Source organism: Gopherus evgoodei, chromosome 5 (genome assembly GCF_007399415.2).
Source record: "Gopherus evgoodei ecotype Sinaloan lineage chromosome 5, rGopEvg1_v1.p, whole genome shotgun sequence".
Taxonomy (NCBI): domain Eukaryota; kingdom Metazoa; phylum Chordata; order Testudines; family Testudinidae; genus Gopherus; species Gopherus evgoodei.
The window spans coordinates 128,863,757-128,870,217 of NC_044326.1; the positions used below are offsets into that span (position 1 = coordinate 128,863,757).

At 41.3% G+C, this 6,461-nt stretch overlaps 1 protein-coding gene across 2 annotated transcripts in view; it reads left to right on the forward strand.

Annotated features, from left to right (window-relative positions):
- ANTXR2 (ANTXR cell adhesion molecule 2) overlaps positions 1–6,461 on the forward strand; it is a 166,498-nt gene that overhangs the window by 113,016 nt on the left and 47,021 nt on the right. The window lies entirely within an intron of this gene.

The following is a 6,461-nucleotide window of genomic DNA, read 5'->3' on the forward strand; positions in this document are numbered from 1 at the left end:
TCTCTGACGAATATTTTGGTCTGTCTTCAACCAGAAATACTTACAGGTTATTTTACTTGATTCCATAGATAATGTTTCTGTTTGCTAGTAGCCACTTCAAATCTCAGGCAGTTAATGGAAATGACCTTCTATTTGTGCAACTATTTTCATATTGATATTCAGAGTTGTGTCTAGCAGCCAAACCTCAGTCATTAGTAGACATCATTACTTTTGATAATGTGACATGAATGCACCTAAGCAGATGGACAGAGATCATATGTGACTAATGAACTTGATGGTGCATTTTATTAAGGGTCTGATGGCAACTAAATATGTTGTGTCCCCCTCGCCCTCATAAAAATGAATAACGAACTTTGCAATGGAAGATTTTAAAGAAGCAGTATGCTATTGATTTAGGGTGACCAGACAGCAAATATGAAAAATTGGGACGGGGGTAGGGGGGCAATAGGATCCTATATAAGAAAAAGATCCAAAAATCGGGACTGTCCCCATAAAATCAGGACATCGGGTCACTCTATATTGATTTATAGTTACGTGAAGGCTGTTGAATCTCAGAATCTTTTGATCTCATGGCTTTTTCTTTAAAAGGAACTCCTGAACACAATGGGAGAAATACTTTCTCACATTTAATTGCAAAGGAACCACTCAGGGAGTAAGGTACTTCTCAAAAAGAGTAAAGGTGATAGAATTTGGCCCAGTGCTGATACTGTGGTTCTATCCTCTGATACCCACACCCTTGACATTAAAAAAAAAGAAATGGCCTGATTTTCATCAAGTTTGTAACACACATGTTCATGCAAGAACAAATCTATCATTTGCATGCACACATGGCTAGATAGCCACCTGTTTATCACATGCACCTGCACAATACTAACATGCCACACAATTGTGCACAAAGGGGGTGTAGTTCAGTGTCTCCTTCTAGTGTCCGATCCACATTACAGATGAACGAGTCAGCTACAGTTGCCAGGTGTGGGACTTAGTCCATGAGCTCAAGTATTAAAGGCTCATGGTTTTAACCCTGAAAACCGTGGGTTGATACACCTCTGTTGGCCCCAGTGGGGTTGGTTTATGCACACATGAAAGGCGCTGAAAACAAAATCCCAGATGTTGATATTTCCCCTCCTCCCGCAACTCATTTGTATGTTTTCATGTCCAGCTTTCACCGTGAAGTTTTATAGTTCTGCATCGAGTCTCCAGGGGCCTAACTCTGAGAGGATCAAGGGAACTGCAGCTCCTCAGGACTTTTTAGGGTCAGCCCCAAATCATTAAACAGCATAAAGTCACCAAATATGAAATAATGTTATTTTCTATATTACAATTTAAGATCCTGCCAATTGAAAATTTAGCAGCTGAATAAAAGCAAAATTGATCAGCTTTTGCCTGAGAGGTAAATACTGTGGGTGGGGATGGGTGTGTGTGTGTGAGGGTGGCTCTGTAAACCTCCTATCTCTTTGGTTTGCTTGTGGCCGGTAAAGTTTGTAATTTTTTGGGGAGTGGGAAGGGAGGGATTAAATAAAATTCTGGCGTGGATGCCATGGGCAAATGAGTGTTTAGGGCGAGGCGGCCCATTAAGAGAAGTCTGGTAAGTGTGTTGGTAAAGCTTGTATATTTTTAAATTGTGTGGGGACTTAGAGTTGATAAATATAATTAAAAGCTTGATATTTCAAAGAAGGCAACTTCCACTGAATTGGGGCACCTAGCTCTCTTAGACTCCCAGCCAAAATAGAGAATAAACGAATCCTACTTAAAATATCATCCAGTTATTTGTATCTACTAAAGAACTGGCAGCTTTGATAAGACACTCTGGTAAGCAGGCATAACTAAATGATTTACTGCATATATTTTCACTTAAAATTCTGTTTCCAAAATTGTTCTCATCATCACATTTTAGGTATCAGTGAGATATATCTGAAGTTTGCCATTTCTCTGGTCTTACTCGAGCTGTTGCAATGAGCTATGAAGCAACTGATTCTGTCTGTCAGCCTTCCTCCTAGATCCAACAAAACAAAGATGACTTGACGCAGTCTTCAAACAAACAGAAAGATCTATTTTAGTTTACAGCACCTGCTTAGCGGTGCTAATAAGAACTGAAATGGTAGGTGGGGAGGATGTTGGGTACAGAAGATGGGGACAAGGAAACTAAGCAGGAGGATAAGAGTAAGGGTCCATTCCTGTGTTCTCCTACGACTATAGGATTGTGTCCTTAATTTTTAAAGACGAGGATTACGTACTCCCTTTTTGCAATCAGCAGTAATTATGGCTTAGTGAAATTTTGTGACTACTGCACTGAAGAGTACCTAAAATTCAGCTTTAATATGTTTAAATAGTATCCTAAAGAAAATGAACCGAAAGAAATAGCTACAATTCCTAGCTGTCTGATTTTCATTGTCTATGTTGTTATACATTAAAGACCTAATCCAGGGCAGAATTAGGCATGTTCCTGAAGTTGTACGTGGTAAGGAGTGCTCCAGGCCACTCACTGTACAAATAGTTGAACTCATGCATAATTCGAGACAAGACTGAGGACTGTAGGTCAAACACTGATGTTTTTATTTATGCAAAACCCTCATTGACTATAAAGAGTTTTGTCTGGATAAAATCTGGGGAAAATTAGAATAATGGAATATCAGGGTTGGAAGGGACCTCAGGAGGTCATCTAGTCCAACCCCCTGCTCAAAGCAGGACCAATCCCCAACTAAATCATCCCAGCCAGAGCTTTGTCAAGTCTGACCTTACAAACCTCTAAGGAAGGAGATTCCACCACCTACCTAGGTAACCCATTCCCTCCTACTGAAATGAAGGAAAGATTTCAGTATTTGGCTCTAAAGAGAAAAGCCATAATGTAACAGAATAAAACAGCGATGCTAAATCACAGAAGCAGTGCTCTTTCATTTGAAAGATTGTTCTTTATTGCCACATGTGGTCTATAAATTCTTTGGGGGCAAAACCGGTCTTTTTGTTTTGTGTTTGTACACCACCTGCCAGAGGGGGATCCTGGCCCATGACTGTGGCTTCTAGGTGCTGTGATAATACAAATAAGCATTAATAATAATATTAGTACTTTTCCACAAACATAACTAAAAGTACAGATATTTGGCCTGAATCGGCAACTCTTACTCATACAAGTAGTTCTTACACCTGTGAGTGGGTCATGTGAAATTTTTGGGACTGTTCTGGTGAGTGAAGATTGCTGTCTTGAGCCAGGGTAGCAGGACTGGGTCCCTTATTTTAACATTTGAGCTGTATTTTGGACCATTACTTCAGAATGGCAGTTTTGTTTGTAAGGGCCAATGACCATGAACATTGGAGTGATTTAGCTCATTATTATAAAGCATTGTGGGTTTTAAAAAATGTTTTTTAACATTTCATCTCTTAACGGTAGCGCATCATTCCTCAATTCATGAAATGAGCGCCATTAAAAGTATTTATTACTGAAGCAAAGGATGAGCATGCAAAGCATTCCACGTGATGTCATAATGCACCACATAAAATGACAGAACATTTGTGAAGGCCGGTATTATTTATCCGTTGCTAAACAAGAACAGTGCTGCTTATTGCAGGCTCATGTCACTGTGTTATGGTGGACTCCTCTTAAAGTCACCTACAGTGTTCTGGACAAGCCTGCCACACATGGTAATTACTGTAAGCAGTGACTACTGTAGTGGAATATGTGGGGGTAGATCCTGAGCTAGTGTAAATTGTCATATCTCCACAGTGGTACTGAGGGTCAGCCCCCCTGTGCTGATTCTTTCTGCGTATGTTGCTTGGGGTTTGCATCTGTTTCCATTAAAAAGTAGCTTTCTGACCCCTCTTCAGTATGCTATACATGCTTTCCAGTATATTGTTTCCTTTAATAACATGAAACCGATCTATACTCTGCAGACTACAGAAGGGGAATATGATTATATACGTGTGTGTGTGTGTGTGTGTGTGTAGAATATGAAAAATGGAAGGAACGGCTTTGAACTGTGCTTCTAATGGCTATTTTTAGCTTGCCATTCAGCACTTTCCAACAGCTGGACCAATGCTGCAGATCCAAGTTGCAGGTTCAGTAAATGCTGCATGTCTCGTCCTATCGAAGCAGTAAGACTTTCTGAAAGTGACAGTGGTAGTAATTAAGACACAAGAGAGGGGGGCAGCAGGTTTCTAAGGGTTACATTGTCTGAAGAAGAGGGAGTGATAAAGAATGAAGTCAGTGATGGAACTGACGTTTTCGGAGGGATGATGCAAACAACTACTAATGAAGGCTAAACAGCTTAGGAAAGGATGTTACCCCCCACCCCCCCGGTCCCACCTTACCCCTGTGCTTTAGTATGCTCTGTGAACAACAGCTAGGGACAGAAGGTTATTAGTTCACACAGGAGACTTTGGATTCCCATATTATTGAGAGAATGTGAGAAAACGAATCTATTACAGCTGAGGCAGAGTGTCTCAATACAAAAGTGCTGTGCTATCAATGGACGTGGTTTTAGAACTCTGTTGTGCGCAGCTAATTGATACAATTTGTAATTGAATGACAGTGTTGGCATTGCCATTGTCTTTGCTCATTTTCCATATCAATGATGTGTATTTTAATACTAGTATTATTTGTTAATCTGGGGGAAAAGTAGTTGGCATTTTTAAATGGTGTTGTTAAAAGCCCTGTTAGAAAGCCCAGGTGTTCAAGCACTATGGTGACGAGCGTTAGGGAAGTGCCTAATTAATAAGTAAAACTATACTTGCCATTAAACTCATCACAACGATTTCATCTTGTGCAAAAAGAAAGAAGAAAAGTGTCTGCTCTTGCCCCAGACTTGATAGGACGGTGTAGAGTCATATGTATTTAAGAGATGTGTGCTGCTCAGTGGCAGATTTTCAAGGCATGCAGGCTTTATGCCTATGTTGCTCTAAACAACAATTAATATTATTCATGTTTTTCTTACCTGTAAAATGCGGCCTTTGCTGTGCAGTTAGGCCTCCTTGGAGACTAAAATATGGCAAGCTGGGGTCAGCCCACCTGGGAGGGAGACAGCTGTTACAGCTGACTCCGGTCCTTGTCAGCATTAATGACCTGTATTTGACACCTCATCCCAGCCATCCTTGTTTTAGTGTACGATGTATTGTATTAGAATAATTGCTACCTGTCATCCTCTATTTAACAGACACACTCCTCTTAGTCAGCCCAGATGTATGAGCGAGATGTGACCGTACGCTAAACCACTGTTGCCTACTCATCTGTCTGTGTGCGCTTGTGTGTGTATATATGTCATGTGTGAGTGCACTGCGCAGTATATAAACATGCGGTGTTAAAGTAACATGGATTTGTTATGTTAAATTAAGAAAGTGAGGTTGCTCCACTCCCCTTAATTCACCCTGTTGGGTGTAAATAGTGCAGAACAGATAATGGGCCCAATTCTGCTGCCGTTGAAATTAGTTCTACCACGACTGGATTATTTACAAGATCACATGGTGCTGTAAGACTCATTTGCACCCAGCAGTGTGGGCTACACAGGAGGAAAATACAGAGCATCTCTGCATGGAGTTTTACTCAGATAGTTCTGTCAGAGGAGACAATGAAGTTGCCTCTTGGTTGTAATGTAATCTTGTGCCCAGGACATATGGGAGACTCAGAGAGCTTCACAGATTCTGGAGGATCCACAATGTGAGGATCCATCCATGTGAAGACTTTGTGCCTCTACAGCAGCTCAGGGGAGCCTTGTCCCCTTCTAACTCCCAGGCAGTTTCATGCTGCAGTGGATTTTCCTAGCCCCCCTCTCCCACTTCGGTGTGGGGTGTGGGGGACCACACAAAAGTTAAGGCCGCTGATTTTTTGTTGTTGTTGTTAAGTGGGGGGATTGCTTCGCAGTGTGGAAGACAGCATGTCCATCCACCCTCATCCCGCCTCCTCCTCCTGCGGCATCCCATGTTAATATCCCTGAACCCATTCAGTGCTCTCCACAGCAAAGGTTCTGTGAAGGTGGCTGGGAAGGAGAAGGCAGCTCTCAGTGTGCAGGTCCTGAAGGAACATCCCCTTCGCCTCTTCCCCTTGTAGTCTAGGTTTTGCCACAGGGTAAATACTTCATTTAGCTCTAGGTTTCAGAGTAGCAGCCGTGTTAGTCTGTATCAGCAAAAAGAACAGGAGTACTTGTGGCACCTTAGAGACTAACAAATCTATTTGAGCATAAGCTTTCATGGGCTACAGCCCACTTCATCGGATGCATAGAATGGAACACACAGTAAGAAGATATTTATACATACATAGAACACGAAAAGGTGAAAGTACCCATACCATCTGTAAGAAGCTAATTAATTAAGAGAAGCTATTATCAGCAGGGGAGAAAAACTTTTGAAGTGATAATCAAGATGGCCCATTTCAGACAGTTGACACGAAGGTGTGAGTATACTTTAACATGGAGAAATAGATTCAATTAGTGTAATGACCAAGCTATTCTCAGTCTCTTTTCAAACCTAAGATAATG